Source organism: Natator depressus, chromosome 7 (assembly GCF_965152275.1).
Source record: "Natator depressus isolate rNatDep1 chromosome 7, rNatDep2.hap1, whole genome shotgun sequence".
Lineage (NCBI taxonomy): Eukaryota > Metazoa > Chordata > Testudines > Cheloniidae > Natator > Natator depressus.
Window position 1 is genome coordinate 5,926,934 of NC_134240.1, and position 17,981 is coordinate 5,944,914.

The window sequence follows — 17,981 nt, forward strand, 5'->3', positions numbered from 1 at the left end:
GCCCGCTTCCTCCCACCCACTGCCCCATCCCGCCCCATGCCCCCTCCCTCCTGCACCTGCCCCGCCCCTGTCCCTGTTCTGACCACTCCCTCCCTGCACTGCCCCATCCCGCCCCTGCCCCACACCCTTCCTGATCCCTCCCGGCCCAGTTCCACTGCCCTAACTGCTCCTGCCATTGCCCCTCACCTGCCCCATTCCAACTCCCCCTTCCCTGCCCCTGTCCTTTCCTTCCAGTTCCCTCCGCTGCCCCCCGTGGTGCTGGAACAATTGTTATAGTGGGCTGAAGGCAGAAACCATGTATTTGGGTTGTTATTGCTCTTTCACACCAGGGGGTGCAGCAGCACCTCTAGTTCCAACACCTATGTCTGCCCCCTTATAACTCCCCCTCCTCTGCCCCTGCTCCCCCCGACCACTGCCCCTACCTGCTCCCCCACCTCCTCAGTCCAGCTCACCTCAATGCCCTGCCCGCTCATCCAGCTCACTTCCCTGCCACTGCCCCTCCCCACTCTCCCTGCCTGCTGCCTCCTCCTTCCAGCTCGCTCCCCTGCCACTGTCCCTGCCCATTCCCCCTGCCCCCAACTCACTCCTTCAGCTCCTTCTTTCAGCTCTCTTTCCACTGCCCCTGCTCCCCCTGCCTCCTGTCCCACACTCTACTTCCTGAATGGCCAGTGGATCTCTGCCCAGCTGATGGGGTCCCCTGCAGCTTCTCAGACCTTTGTCAAGCCTGTGTGCTGAGCTGCAAGCTGGACCTAATCTCTGCAACAAGGCCCCTCTAGTCTACAGTACTCGGGTGGAAATTGCAGCAGCTTCAGTTAAAATTGTTGGCTTTTTAAGTGAGTATTTTATTGAATTCAATATGAGAATAAATAATGCACTCAGTAACATGGCCCTTGGTATGTTGTTCAATTTATTTTACGCTGTCCTCACAGTTCCAGTTGTCAGTAAACTACAGCATGGTGTCATTAAGTTTCAGAGTTAACAGCATATTTATTAACCTATTCTTATTGTTTATACAGTGTAATCAAATAGGTGCAGCAGACCAAACACCAGCACCTGACCTAAGGCCTTTGCAATCTGGCACAATACGGAACAAAACACAGAGAACGTTGTGGGGCAAGAACATTTCATAAAACGGGGTTCTATAGAAATGCTTAGAGACAGAGAATCAGGAGGAGCTGATCTCCAGCCCAGATGGTGGAGCAGCATCTCCATTATTATTTCGTAGGTTCACCCTGGCGTTTCTTGTCCCTCACACTATCATCTCATCTCCCTCCTTTCCTTCGTGTTTGTTCTCTTCTCCGCCTATCTCGCTCACTTTGGGACCCCTGTCTCAGAGTTAGTCAAAAATCTGTTCATCAGTTTCATAGTTTTCAATAAAAAAAATGGAACTTTTTTGCTGGAATTGTAAAATAAAAATCATGTTTAATGTTGGTCCAAATGTCCAGTGAGCATTTGTTGAGGTTTTGGTGAAGGAAATGAAATGGAAAACCTTATTTCCTGGTTTTTTATGTATTAGTTTGAGTTAAAATGTTCAGTTTTCCAGGTCAGATGGTTGGTTTTCCAAGCCCAGTAACTGAACAATGTTTACCCTAAAAGTTTCTGTAGAAGTTATGGAAAAGCCGCAACATTTTGCTCAAAAACAAAATTTTTGCACAAAATTACATTTCAATGGAAAATGTTGACCACCCTGTTCCCTGTCTCCCCTTCTATGCTTCCTTTGCCCTGCTACTTCCCATTCCCCAACCTTCCTCTCTCCCTTAGTCATTGTTTTCTGGCTTTCTCCCTCTTTCTCTTTGTCCTCCTGGATTTTTTCTCATCCTGTTAGCTGTGGGAGGTGACTTATGTACACACTGTAAGTTGTTTGCGGGGCAGGGCCTGTCTTTTGAATATGTGGATGTACAATGGGGCTCTGATCTCTGCATAAGCTTCCAGTTGATACTATGGTACAAATAATAATTAATAATGGGACATGGTAAATAACATAGTAATGAGCACTCTCATCTCTAGGCAAAGCCAGGGGGATTTCATGGCAGGAGGCACCTTGCAAGACCAGGCCCTAACTTTATGGCATTTCGGTGCCCTGTATGAGGTACTCTACAGAATACCTCAAATGTCAATTTAAACCTGCCAAAAGAAAATAAGCACCAGAAAAATTATTTAAAACCAGAATCAATGTGCTATGGGAGATGCTTTCCAGGTTACCTGCAAATCATTTTTGGTTTAATTGTTTTTGCGATAAGGGTTTGAGTGCCCTCAATGGTCTGGCTGGTCAGGACACGTGCAGTAGGTTTAAAACTTTTTTTTTTTAAAGTAATCCAGACTTCTAGGGCTAAATTCCCTGCTGGCGTAGCTGCACTGAAATCAGTGAAGTTGGTCCCGCTTAAGCAAGGGCGAATTTAGTCCTAATGTACAGGCCGTCCCGCTTGGCTCAGTTACTGGGAGCATATGGCAGGAATTGCTACAGATGGTTCAGTTTTTTATAAATTGTGCAGTTCACTCTTAATTTAAAAGGGTATGGGTCCAGATTCTCCGCTGCACCTCACTGGGACAGCTGAACAGGGGAGCAACGACGGCTCCATGATCTTCTGCTCTAGCCTCAGCCCGGAGGCTGCTCTAACTTGTCCCAGCTTGTTATGGTCTCCAAAGATCCCTGTATCAGTTGGGGATCATCAGAGCACACTGTGCTGAAGGTGTGCTCCCTTCCCAGCCAGCACACCCTTCCTGCCACCAACACACCCGCTGCACTGGGGGTGTGTACAAGGATGGAGGTGTACAAGCTTGCTGCAGAGTCCTCTGTGACTGGCGAATCCCCACAGGGGACTTGTGGGTGGCTTCCCCAGCCTTTACAGTGCCTGTGTGGCACAAAGCACATTGGAGGACTGGCTTAGAACTCAAAACAACCTTGGCAAATTAGAAAATTGGTCTGAATTCAATAAGATGAACTTCAGTAAAGACAAGTGCAAAGTACTTCACCTAGGAAAGAAAAATCAAACGCAATGCTACGAACTGGGGAGTAACTGGCTAGGCAGTAATGCTGCTGAAACGAGTATTTGGGGTTCTAGTGAATCACGAATTGAAGGTGAGCCAACAATGTGATGCAGTTGCTGAGGAGGAGAGCAACAAAAGTTATAAAAGGTTTAGAAAACCTCTGAGGAAAGGTTACAAAAACTGGGCATGTTTAGTCTGGAGTAAATAAGACTGAGTTGGGACCTGATAACAGCCTGCATGTACGTTTTGTAAGTGTGGTGATCAGTTGTTCTCCATGTCCACTGAAGGTAGGGCAAGAAGTAATGGGCTTAGTCTGCAGTTAGGGAGGTTTAGGTTAGATATTTGGAAAAACTTTCGAACTGTAAGGGTAGTTAAGCGTTAGGGTTAGGAGGTTTAAATTAACAGGTCGGACAAACATCTGTCAGGGCCGGTCTAGGTTAACTCGGTCCTGCCTCAGTGCATGGGGCTGGACTAGATGCCCTCTTGCTGTCCCTTCCAGCCCGACATGTCTATGGTTCTATGAAAGGGAGTTGAACAGGACAGAGAACCTGCCCCATGGTCCTAATGACCTGCTTACAGACCAAATTCATAACCCGTGGAACTCCACTAGTAACTCCAATAAGGTCGGCAGCTGGGGCATTCTACAAAGCTGGATTCTTCAACCGACCCAGCACACTGAGCTTGTTCTTACAAACTGCTGAGCCCCCTCAACTCCTAGTACCTTCAGTGGGTTCTCTGCACCACACAAGGATCAGGCCCATCATAATCCGAGCACAAGACTGGGATCCAGGAATCCTGGGGTTTTTTTACTGGGTCCTGTCACTGACTTCTTGTGCAACAGTGCGCAAGTGATGCAACTTTACTGGCCTTCTTTTCCTGCACTGTAAAGAGGGGACATTTATCCCTGCTTTCCTCACGTGGTCTTAAATGATTAGTGTTAGTGAGACCTGAAGAAGAACTCTGTGTAAGCTCAGAAGCTGGTCTCTCTCACCAACAGATGTTGGGCTAATAAAAGATATCCTCACCCACCTTGTCTCTCTAATATCCTGGGACCAGCACGGCTACACCACCACATAGAGTAGTGTTCCCCAAGCATTTGGGGCTCCTAAAAATGAAAGGAGCTAGAGAAATATAGATTGTATGTTACATTCATGGCCATATTGCCAGCGCCCTTCTGCAACAAAAATCACAGTGTGGCTACTTCCATTTGCACTAGGGTAATATTTCCCATCCTCTGGGGCCTGCCCCCTGAGGCCATAGGAAGGGGGCATGGACCTACCTTTTAATTGTTCACCACTCTCAGCTTTCATTAAGATAAAGTCAGTCTCTAACTGTTATGGTTGCAAAGACAAGCTTCCGAATGTGACCTGAGTGTAGCCAGTGCAGAGGTGTCTGCCTGCCTTTGCAGAGAGCCTGTGCGCTGCCTTGTTCATTTCACTGGGTGCTAACTCAGATGCCAGTGGTGATGCTTCAAACATTATATATGTTGTAGCTCAAAGCATATAAGAAAAGAGAGGAAAGTGTATAGTATGAAGATTTACAACAGCATGTCCCAAAATGTGGAGCTTGCACCCCTTGGGCATGAAAGATTAGCTTGGAGGGTGTGTGGGGCAGGAACATCTAGAAATTAAAATCTGAGTTTGATTCTTGGCTTTGCCACAATGTTCCTGTGTGAGGCTGGGCAAGTCATTTAATCGGTTTGCCTCAGTTTCCCCTCAAGAGAATGGAGGTGGCCATCCTTCCTTACCTTAAAGCCCTCCTTTGAGGAGGCATTCATTAATGTTGGTGAGATGCTCAGATACTTCAGTGCTAAGGGGCCTCATAAGTCGAGAGACGGGCCGGGAGAACATCTGTGCGATCATTGCAATTTGGGAGCGCTATGCATTTTGGGAGGAAGAGGGAACCAGGAGGCAGCCCCTCATCAAACCTGCCCCCAAGGAAATCCACTGGGAGTTAACACTTCTCAGGGCACGGTTTCTACCACTTTGAAAGCGGGGTGATGCACAGCTCCCATCCTGCCGTGGTTTTGTGGGGGGTGAAACCAGGGAGCAGAACTGATTTTTCTGGCTGTTTATCCCCACATGTTCCCAAGCCTCCATGTAATTAGAAGGCCACCACCCCTGCCACCCCATGCCCCTATAAACACCCTCCTTCCAGAGGGAAATGCGCTGGAGCTACGTACAGAAGTGTCATCCTTCTGCGGGTTATTCTGCAGAAGGCAATGAAATTCAGATGTGGTATTATTTTCTGGCGAGACAGACACCTCCAGCAATAGGCTCAGTAGGATAATATCTGTCAGAGGCAATATATTTGACACATTGTTGACTTTTTGGTTATTTAAATTGTTCAGCACATTTTGCCCCACATCACTCCACCAGCCCTGTGCAAAGCTGTCCATTCTAATTGCTGCCCTTTTCCTTTTTAAGGCTAATCCCATTTTTCCACAGCGAGCAGAGCTCTTGCTTCCTTTTGATGTTTCAACCTGCTGGGATGAGCAAAGTGGGAGGAAAGTTCATTTGACCCCTTCTCTATTGTACCTGGTGCATGCAATCAATGAGCTCCAGGGAAGGTTGAGGACAGTTCCTGCCTAAACTTCAATTACCAGGCTGAGTGGCTTCCAGTTACACTGCAAACATTACTTCTGTGTACAAATACTGCAGTATGCGCTATAACTTACTAGCTTTTCCAAGAGTAAACTGGAATTTATTCAGGAGTTTTTTCTCCTATGGACTGAGCAATTTATGAAAGGTTTCTTAATTCTGATTGGTCAGATATGTCATGGGGTATTGTTCCTATGCCCTGACCGGCTGAGCACACTTCTTGCATGAAGTTTTGCAGAGCACATTTAAAATTCTGTCTCCGCAAACATTTCTGGCAGCAAAAGTCAATGGCGTGAAGGTGCTTGGAAAGCAGACACACACACGGGGCGGGGGAGTGGTTTTCACACAGCTAATTTGTTTGGGGCTCGATTGTGCACGGACTTTGGCCCAGCACTCAGAGCCATGTTTCACGGCCTCAGACACATTGCCCCCCGTGCTCTGGTGGAGCATGCATGACATTACACCCATACGGACGCTGTTCAGCAGGTGTGTGGGGGAGGGATGCAGGCAGAACCATGGCTCTGCCTACTCAGTGCCTTTCCATTCCCCTTTTAGGACAGCTGGCAACACAGGGGAATAGCTAGAGTGCCATCTCTGAACTCCCCTCAGGTGGGCACTGGAATTCTGTCTGACCTTTGAGGGCCAGCCTTAGGGGAAATGACGCCCTGGGTGAACTTGTATTTTGGTACCCCCGGTTCCTGCTGCCTCCCTGGGCTCCCCACAGCCCTGCACTCATTTCCTCAGGCTCTTACTGCACCCTTGGGCCCTGCTGCCTCCCCACCATTGCTCCAAACACCCTTCTGTGGCCTCGCACCCCAGGCTCACCCCGCTCCTTGCCTGTTTAGACCATGGTGCCCTACCACAGTGACCTGGGCGGTTGCCCACCCATAAGACTGGCCCTGCCTGTACAGGGCAATGCAAGGAACGGGAGGTTCCTAATTTCCTTCTGCTGCCCACCCCGTACCATACTTGTAAAATATAGATTATAACCCTTCAAATTTAGACAAATGTTCCTGGAAAATTCCTCGTGTTATTCACCCAGCTCTTCCAATACTTGTCCCCAGGTGCTGTGCAGAGCTAATTCCTGTCCACCTGCATCCTGCCAGCAGCCCCACTGAAGTCAAATACATTGCATGAGCAAGGCAAGCAGAATATGGCCTTTCTAGAGAACATTTTAACAACAGCTGCTGACAGGGATAAATTACAAGGCAGCGGACCACATCCTCAGCTGGAGTAAAAATCATCATAACCCCTTTGTACTCACTGGAGCAACACTGGTTTACGCCAGCTGAAGATCTGACCCCCACGACAATAGTTTACATCACAAATGACGCTGGAGTCAATGGTGGGCCCAGCTGCTGCTGTTCATATATTGCTCAGTCAGCCCTCTTGTGGCTCTTGACACGGAGAGCTTCAGCTCAGGTGAATTACAGCCCTTTATTAATTCTGCAGCCATCTACTATCTCATTGATAATAACCCTCTGGCTGGTATTGTCTAAGCCCTTTCAATAACAAAAAGAGAGTTAGAAAACCAAGTGTGTGTCTCTAAAGGCCATGCTGCTGAAGGACTGGGCTATAAAACAGGGATCTATTTTACAGCACTGTCTTCTGCTTATTCACCAAACCCTTTCTTTGTGGCTAAATGCGCCCTCACTTGGGTCCTTTATTAGGGAGGCAATGTGATGCTTCCACTCTGGCCTGAAGACCTTTTGGTTATTGAAAATAGAGATGATTATGCATCAAGACCAGGATGGGGAATTTCAAGCTGTGCCAGGCAGAACAGCAACTCAAAACAAGATGAATCGTGCCATATTGCTTAGTTTACTTTCATGTATTTATTTATTGCACTGTGTAGCTTTTCTGCTGCATAGTCCATTAGCATTCTCATCCTGGTAAAATGTATGTGGAATATTCACTACACAGTTATTCTGTGACACACACACTTTGAATGTCTGAAACAGCAGCAAAGTAAGCCTAGAGAGAGTCACCGAGAGCACTCTGTGTTCCATCCTTTACGTGGAATGCCACAGAGGCTTGTTGTGCTCATTATCACAGCCCTCTGACTAACACATGAGCGTTGCTTTCGCACTTGTGTCACATTGCTGGGGTATTTGGATCGAAACCGCTTTGAATAATTTTACAGCAGTTCCCTGCCTTGATCGATACAATAATTTGTAATGATCACATGAATTTTCTTTGTCCTCCCACCCAGAAATGTAAAACTGGGCATTATGTACACACCAAGGTATTTCTAAATAAACCCCCTCCTTTTAACCTTTGCATTTTAGTGAGTTAGTTGCTAAGTAACTGACTAAGATTTATAGTCATCTATTGTTAATTTCAGAGGCTGTCTTCAGTTTCACCATAAATAGTATTTGGGAGTCAACTTCACAACAGAGTGTAAGAAAACCTACCAGCCAGTTTTTACCATGTGGAGACAAACACACTCTATGCAGGTCAGAGTCAAGCAAAACCAGAAAAACTGCACCCCCATCCCAAGGATTTGCATGGCCCCTCTGAACAGATCCCATAATATACCTACATTAGATCAAATCTTCAGTGCCCTCTGGCACCAACTCACAGAAGTCCTTGTATAACTTAGCATCCAGGGTGCACTCAGTCTGACTGCATCCTGTTTACCACTTTGCTGGTACCTCACCTCCCACATAAATACCCACCACTTGTTTTTACATTTCCTTGTCCTTTTAAGCTATTACTCACTAATTAGCAGAAATGACAGGGAACAGCTCCTCTGAGAATTGCATTCCTCTGCCATAAAGAATAGGATATTCTGAATATAGCTAAATTTTGCATACGTTTCTTTGTGGGGTATGCTATTCAATGCATTTGTTTTAATTAGAGATTTAAAGCAAAGGTTAAATAAACATACAGAGATGGGTCAGAAAAGGGGCCTTCTCTAGCCATATGTTGGGAGTAATAAAAGGAAATGCAGTGTACATAATTCTCTCCCTTCCCTGCAGTGACCTCTAGTGTGACCTAGCAGGACTACTTACTCGTCAATCTCCTCCCATACTACCTTCGTTTTGGATCTTAACTGAAGCAGAAATCTGAGATTTGGAGAAATCCATAGAGATGGAAGGAAAGGACATTAAACTATTTAGAGCAGAGTTATTCTGATGTTCGCTTGGGAGTGCAATGGAAGCGCCAAAGTCACTTTATTCAGTGTCTCAAATTAATCGTGCATTGCAGTCCCACAGGTGGAAAGGTCCATCTTTTAAAAAAAATCCTCTTAGCTGTTCGCCCCCTGCCCCCACCACCTGCCTATTAGGAATAAAACACAGTATGTTTTTCAAGGCAGTAACCAAATGTACTTAGCATACAGACTGTTCTCCCTGGTTTTATGGAAAATGTGGGCGTAACAGAAGGTAATACATTACCCTAAGGAAGAGCTGTATTTCAGAAACCTTTTTTCCTTTTATACATGCGACAAAGTGGAAATTTTTTGTCATAGTTTTGTGAATCCTACTTGTGCCTCAGTTTCCCTATATAATTTGAATTGCCATCGAGTGGGGGATTCAAGAGTTAAGTCTGCTTTGGGGGGCAGTGCAGGACCTAAGAGGTGGGTGTCGCCTTGCTGTCTGGCTGCAATGAATGAGTCGTTAAGGAACCAGATGGAACCTTCTGAAAACAACCGGTATCAATGCAGAGAAAAGACAACAGCTGGCCTCAATGACCAGAACATTAACACAGAGGGAACAAGAATCCAAAGGAAGAAAGTTTCCCCTTGACCTCTCTGCTGGGAAGCTGTCCAGAGACCAGCTCCAGAACAAAGGACTGAGAGGTGACACGCAGAGGACAAAGAGTGTGCCTGGGACTGCCAAAGAAGTCAGAAAAGAGACAGAGCCTGAAATGTTGGCTGGTGGAGTGCTCTGGGTTGGCCAGATGGCCTTCCTCTTAATGCCAGTTCCTCTGTGCTAACCAAAGGACTTCTGACCTCGTGTGACGGTTGACTCATCACTCCTGCTGTTTTGCAAACCCTGCCTCTTGTCACTGTAAACACTTGCTGCAGCGCATCAGTCCCTGGAGAGCACAGTCTCGAACGAGGCGTCTATTTCAACTGGATTCGCTGGGCTGAGCTCATGGCGTGAAGGAGTGCTGAAGCCAGGGGCTCGGTCGTGGAAGCATAAGGCTGCATGGCCTACCATGAAGGAAGAGTGCGACCCCTTGGGGATCCCGCACACTAAGGTGCTTAAATAAGGGCTTCTGGTCTAACTTCAGGCACCCAGTTTGGAAGCTCTTGGCCTACATTTATATATTGGGGGGCAGGGGGAGGGATAACTCGGTGGTTTGAGCATTGGCCTGCTAAACCCAGGGTTGTGAGTTCAATCCTTGAGGGGGCCATTTAGGGATCTGGGGCAAAAATTGGGGATTGGTCCTGCTTTGAGCAGGGGGTTGGACTAGATGACCTCCTGAGGTCCCTTCCAACCCTGATATTCTATGACTCTATATTTCGTTGATGTGCAGTGCATTGCCGGGTTTTCAATCTATAATTTTTGTGAGACAACTGGGATATGTTTAGGTCACCTATATTCAGAAATGCAAAATATAAAGAATCAGAGATGGGTTAGCTTGGAATTTGGTCTTTACTGGGCTGTGAATTGAAACCTATTAACCAGTAAGCCAAAACATACCGTTCAAAGAATAAGTTCGTAATGCAATAGTCGTTAGATCCTGGTTATTATGATTACGTTACATGAGCACGTAGAGGCCCTAACGTGCTAGGTGCTGTATATACACATAGCAAGAGACGCTCTCTTCCCCAAAGACTTTACAGTCTGACTTGATGAGCCAGCCAAAGGGTGGGAGGGGAAAGAGACTTACACAACTCAAGTGACTGACCCAGATCACACAAGAATTCAGAGGCATTGGTGGGACTAGCCCCATCATCTCCTGACGTTCACGCCGGTGCCTTATCCACTAGCCCAGTGGTTCTCATCCTTTCCAGACGACTGTACCCTTTCTCTTGCGTACCGCAAATGTTACCTCACTTAAAAACGACTTGCTTACAAAATCAGACATAACAATACACAAGTGATACCGCACACTAGTACTGATGAATTGCTTGCTTTCTCATTTTTACCATATCATTATAAAATAAATCACGCCTCCCCGCCAGGTTAAGAAACATTCATATAATATAGAGAGCAGTATAAACGAGTCATTGTCTGTATGAAATTTTAGTTTGTACTGACTTTGCTAGTGCTTTTTCTGTAGCCTGTTGTAAAACTAGGCAAGTATCTAGATGAGTTGACGTATCCCCAAGGAAGACTTCTGCGTACCCTCAGGGGTACACGTACCCCTGGTTGAGAAGCACTGCACTAGACCATATATAAAAGACATGGAAAACTCATTCTGTCAGATGAAAAAACAAATCATGAAATCAAAGTGCCCCAATTTATGTCACACATCTTCCCCAGTACAGGAATAAACTCATTAAGGAGAAGGCAATTATCAGCCTAGCAAGGTCACATAATTAAGGGGCCCTCCACTGTGCTAGCATGCATTCTTATTAATTTCAGTTATGCCAACAACCATGGAAATGAACTAGCTCTGGAAAAACCTGTAGTTTGTTTTCTATTACACAGCACAAATCCGTGGACGCTGATAGGGGTTGTTGGAAGCACTTTTCTAAGATGATTGAAAGGGACTGGTACAATTTGATCAGCAGAGTTTACAAATGCGAGTGTCATTTCAAAGGAAGGTATCAGAAACAAGTGCATGCTGGCCTAATAATGAGCTAAATTTTCATCTTCGTTGGAAGAGGAAAAGTTACTTGGCTTGGAAGCCAGCAGTACGGTGTGTCATGACATGGCTTGATCCTGTTGTACAGCTTTTATTGTTCTGTACGAAGTTTGTGTTTACAGAGATATGATAGACGGGGAAATCCATGAAGAAGGAAGAGTCAGCACACCAGGCAAGAGGGAATGAAGGCAAAGCTAAGACTTTCCCGGAGGTAGAGTTGGGGGGGTCACATACATGGGAAATATCGTGGATGTAGTGGCAGATGTATTAATTGTGTTATAGTAACACCAGGAGACTCTGTGGGAGCTGAAAGTTGTAGAAAAAGGGCACTGTAGTCTCCACTCTTGTAGAGAAAAGTTCCAATTTACTTTCTTCTTCTCTGCTGGCATATTGAAGCCAATGGATTTGCACCCATTTACACCGGCAGATTTGGGGCATAGCGCACTTGGCTTATTACTTGTGAGTTCAGTTAAGCGTTTGCAAGTTCAGCAACATTTCATTTGCATCTGAATTTATGTCACATAGGGCCATATTTTCAAAGTCTGTCCCACGTAGGTGTGTACATGCAGCTATATACGTCTAATGCACAGCCATACCTGGTTGAATGGCCACAATGGGTAGATGTGCATGGAAGCCAGGTATGTGCAAATGAATGTGCTCAGCTCCATGCTCCAGACGTTGAAAATCTGACCCAGGCTGTAAAGGTCTGGCATAACGTGAAGACTGTAGTACAAGAGACCTGACATGCATATATGATGACCACCATCTTGGCTAACACCTTGGAATGAAGCAGAGCGCTCCCGAAAAGCATGAACTGCCACAGCTTGAGCTAAAGCTCTCTAGGAGGGGCTATAAAAGACTCAGATCCTCTGGATTGGCCACAGAGGGAAGTCTGTAAAACACACTCACCAGTGGATTATTTTATATATATATATATATACATACATACACACACACACACCATAACTGATTAATCACTCTTTAACTCCTGGCCACTCACCAGACTGCTGTGACGAGATCCAAATGCTGAATCCTTGTGCTTTTAGCCTCCAAGTCCTGGCACTGCCCCTGCCTTGGGATCTCTCGGCACACTTTCGGGGTGCAGGACCTCTAGCGTGCTTTCCATCCTGACAACTGAGACCTCCACAGTCCAACAACCTCAACCCTGGTACCAGTGCTGACTCCCAGATTTCCCCATTGCTTAAACACACCCACTCCCAGAACTCTAGCCATGTGGGTCTACAGATCAACTCTTCAAGGGCTGTAAGATAGCTGGAGTGTGTCTCACACACAGAGACAGACTTTGCACAAGATTCTAAAGCACCATTGCTCTTTACTTAAGACCTAAAGCACAACAGAGACCAGATCATTTAGAAAACAACAAACACCCTGCACACAGTGACCCTCACTCTAGCTCACCCTTCCCTTGGGACCATCTGAGTTCAGGTCGGCAGGGTCCCCCACAGCTTCATGCCTCTACTTTGAGCTGGCAAAAATGACAAAAGATCTCAACTAGAGAAGCCTTCCATTTTATAACCTTGGTCAGGTGACTTCAGATCACCTTCCTCAGGTGATCACAGACCCCGACCAGGTGACTTCACTGCTGGGCTAGCTCTCCCCTGACAAACTGTTTCTCTTTGGCGTGAGCCAGCATCATCTCTGGGTTGTTTGTATTTGACTAGAGGAGCATTCCAATGTAACGGCCCTCTGTTGTCAGCCCTGTATCACCGCCTCTTGGAATTTCAGCCCAACACAGAGGCGAAAGCACAAGAGAGAATTTGCAGCTTGGTAAAGATAGTGCTTAAATTATGGGAAAAAGTGGCTCGCTTTAATTTAAACAGTAGTGGGAAGTAAGGGGCCCACAAGACAGAAGTGAGGTAGTCCCTAAAAGAAGGGAGCCCGCCCTCTTATCCCCACCCCCAGTGAGAGTAATTAACCAGTGGAACAATTGACCAAGGAACATTGTGGATTCTCCATCACTGGCAATTTTTAAATCTAGTTTGGATGTTTTTCGAAAGCTCTGCTCTAGGACTTATTCTGGGGCAGTTCGCTGGCCTGTGTTCTATAGGAGGTCAGAAGAGATGATCACAGAGGTCCCTTCTGGCCTTGGGATCTATGAAAATTCACTCCCATCCCCACTAATTCAAGCGTCGCATACAGAAAGATCAAAATCTCACACAGTATTTGTAAATTGTCCCCAAAGTGTTACACCAGTATACTTACTTTTACCATTAAAAGGTGTAATCTGCATTTAAAAGTATTTCTGGAGACCAGGACAATCTCCAGTACTGAGAAACGTTGGTGACGAATCTGTGCAATTACTAAGGTTTTCCCCCTCAGACATCCTTGCAAAATAGAGAACATTGGCACAGGTTAGTTCTTGCTGTTTGATTGGCAATGTGTTCCCATGAAGTCAACCATCATTCTCTGCTACACCGCAATTAATGAGTTTTACTTAAAATATTCCCTTCTGTGTAGTGCGAAAAAACCCAGCAGCGAACAGCTTCAAAGAAGGTCAGCAGCTAGCAAGCCTGGATTAATATGGGACAATGAGGCAAAAACCTGATTAATTTAATTGTTCATCAGAAGTGTAGTTAAAGATTATAGAAGGATGATGAAAATGATCAACATATGAATGGAGCCAAGTAATCATTTTTATTTAAGGAAGAATACATATGTGACCCTACCCACAGACACACACACACAAGGACTTTGCACTCAGGGATTACTCTTTAGATATCTGGGTTTTGTCCGTAGCTTTCTTGTCAAAGATGAATATTTTTATACACCAACCACTAATTAGCTGCAGTTGGATGTCGTTGTAGGCTCTGATTCAGCAAGGTACTTAAAGCCAGGCATGGACTTGAGCAAGTGAATGCTGAAGGTTAGGCACATGCATAAGTGCCTTGCTAACACCAGGACCTTAATGGTGAAAATGGACAATCTTAAGTCATAGCTTGCCACTTGCCTAATCAATGCTTCCGTATGTGCACTGCACCCCATCTAGATTTTGTCTTAAAGGAACAGCTACTGGATACAAGAATCAATTTTTACATTAGAGAGAGGTAAACATTTAAACAGATTCGGTACATGCTTATATATGATTTATTTTGCCTTTTAAGATGTAACCTGGAAAGAAATCTTGTGCACATTCATTCTATCGTACGTCCAAACATTTTAGAAATGATACGTCCAAGCCAAGCTGTGTGGGAACCAGAATTTCTGTTTCATGGGACATTCTGCAATTTTGAAATTTGAAACCAAAGAAATTGGAAATTTCTTGCAAAATTTCATTTCAGGCCAAGCAAAGTGTTGTTTTGATAAATTCACAGTGTATGTTTTCTGATTTTGACTTTTTAAAATTGTATTTGATAATTTATTATGTAATCTGAAATGAAACAGATTTCTAAAACAAGAGACAAGGTGGGTTAGGCAATATCTTTTATTGGACCAACTTTTGCTGGTGAAAGGGACAAGCTTTTGAGCTACACAGAGCTCTCCTTCTCTGTGTAGCTCGATATCTGGTCTAGTTCACCAACAGAAGTTGGTCCAATGGAAGATATTGCCTCCCCCACCTGGTCTCTCTGATACCTTGGGACCAAGACAGCTACTATAACACTGCAAACAATTTAGAAACAAAATCATTTTCAAAATGAAAAAGTGAAATATTTCATCCCTACAGGGTCAACATGCCCTTCTCACAATACCTCATTGCAACTTCCTTTGCATGACATTTCACCAAAATCAACATGTTCCTGCAGAAAGTTTCAATTCAACAAAACAACATTTCTGATGGAAAAATGTTGTTGGAAATTTTTCAACTGATGATGCTATGGACATACCACGGTTTAAAATTAGCTCTAATATGACTCAACTTATGCAAAAATGCAGAAGTTGGTCCAATAAAATATATTACCTCACCCACCTTGTCACTCCCAGGAAAAATAGGGCCATTTTCAGAGACTGTTATGGTTGTGACATTTAGTACAATTTCCTGCAATAGCCTGGACCAGCCTCATTGAATTAAATTAAACCTTACTGAATTAAGTTGCAGTATCGAAGGCGTTCTCTATTAAAAAGGCAAATATTTGTGTAGAATTGTGGGATTGTATGTAACATCTCTAGGGAGGAGAGCAAACTAATGTAAACTCTGGGAAGTTATAAGCTTTTAGAGTTAAGTCGGTTTCCTAGGAAATGCTTGGAAGGGAGTGTGGAAATGCAAATTTCCCACCTCTGGACTGAGCCCTTTGAAGTATCACCCTGAGGAGGGGCCCTTTTGTCTGCTGACCAAAGGAGGAGGGATCAAAGACCCAAACAGTATAAAGAAGTGACTGAGGGCCAGTCTCCCTTAGAGAGGCTAGCGGCACAGCTTCAGTGCTTCAGCTACACGGCTGTAGTGTAGACACTTGCTACAGCAGCAGAATAGGAGAGGTTCTTCCAGCACTGCAGTAAATCCACCCCTCTTAGAGGTGGTAGCTACGCTGATGAAAGAATTCTTCTGTCAACCTAGTGCTGTCTACACCGGGGCTTTGGTTGGCTTAACTAAACCTCTCGGGTGGGAGTGGGGGGGGAGGGGGATGTGTTTCCTACCTTTAAGCAACGTAGCCAGATTGGCCTAAGTTTCAGGTGTAGAGCAGGGCCTCACAGATTCATGGGTGTGCTTGTTCTGACCCAAGGGGGGAAGTCGGGGCCCAGACAGAGCCTTCCCTCCCCCTGCACTGCTGTGAGCCCCCCACAACACCCACACATACCCACACAATCTGGAGGCAGTAGGACCCAGGAGGTGCTTTCCCTCTGCTCCCTCTGGCCTTGGGATAAAATTGCAAAGAGGCCAGCTAGATTCTTCAGGGCAGAGACAGTGTGTTACTGTGTCTGCACAGGGCCTAGGACAATGGGGCCCCACTCTTGGTTGTCCCTTAGACACTACTATAATAAACATAAATAATAATATTAATAAGCTTAATCGGTTTGGCTCCTTAAGTCTTGCCCTATAGCATATATCTACCCAACCTCAAATCACTCTTGCAACTCTTTGACCTCTCTCCAATTGTCCAAAGTGTGCACACCACACCTGACCACAGAATTCCAAGCAGTGATTTCCCTGCTCTACAGAATATACTCCTCTCATTTAAAAGCAGGAGAAAAAAAGCATTCCTGCAGGATGTGAACAGATGCAAAGTAGCTCTTTTACACAAGAGATCAATGAAATCCTGGCATGGATGAAATATTTAGGTCGAACACACGGGCATGGAAGTCATGCAGGAGACATCCTGCTTGTCGACAAATCTTTAGCTGTGCTCCAATTCTGTGATAGCAGATCACAGATGATTTTGGGCGGTGTAAGATCTGGGGGTGAAATCCTGGCCCCATTGAAGTCAATGGCAAAACTCCAATTGACTTCAGCTGGGACAGTACTTCCTCTCGGTGTCTCCATGGCCCCACTGAAGTAAATGGCAATGGCTCCTCCCTCCTCTGTGAAGGCAACTTGCACCCAGCCTTTTGTGGCAGGGCTTTTCCTTTTCTTTGCAGAGTCTGTTAACCCTTTCTTCCCCTTGCTGAGGAAGGGGGCAGGGTACATCCACCCCATCAAAGGCAGCTCTGTGATTAATTATTAGTAGCAGTATCATAGCATCCTGGAGCACCAGTCATGAACCAAGGCCCCATGGTGCCAGATGCTGCGCAAACATATAACCAAAAGACAGTGTCTGTCTCACAGACCTTACAGTTTAAGTAAGCTATGTCTCACTCTTATCCCCTGCCAACCAGCCAACCAGCTCCCAACCCAAACTGCTCTCAAGATGACTCTGCAAGAGATGGGACAGTCCAGAAGCAAGAGCTCGATCCTGCAAGGTGCTGAGCACCGCAGCCCCCCATCCAGCCAACCACTGAAGCACGCTGGCTTTCCAGTTCTGAAACCAATATGCCAAATTCAGCCCTCAGGCCTACTGTGCTGTCTTAATGAGGTTACTTACTGGTGGCTACTGATAACAAAACTCAGCTCACAAGCCCATCACTTTGGAGAACTTATGGAAAAAATAAGTGATGCAGTGAAAAGCATGAGGGGCAATACGCGTGGCACTGAACTGTCTGCGTGATTTTAACACTTCCAATCCCTTGTCATGGACTGCACCAGAAGCATTTGAACAAATAGGTGGACCCAGAAATGTATTTCACTCTTGTTCACCAGAGTATTTGATAGAGAGAGGTTCTCTGTTGGAATTGTCTTGGGTTATGTGCATTTTTTTTTACTTTCATAACTGATGCAGCAAGCCCACAGGTGCCAGGGCTATGAACTGCCAAGCCTAGAGGTGCCGGGGCTCAGCCCTGGCACAAATTAAGCACAGTGTGCACTGAATAGTACATTACTATCTGCTGTAGATGGTTGCAGCTATGGCTACATCAACACGATGAGTTAGGGGCTCGGGCCCCTGCTTGCGTGTACATATGCCACCTTGCAAGTATAAATAGCAGCATAGCTGTGGTAGAACAGCTAGCATACTCCTGGGGAATTCTGCACCAAAACATTGAAAATTCTGCACCAAAAATTAAAAATTCTACACACAATATTTTAAAATTCTGCAAAATTCTGCATATTTTATTTGTCCAAATAACGTAATATAATCACTCTGG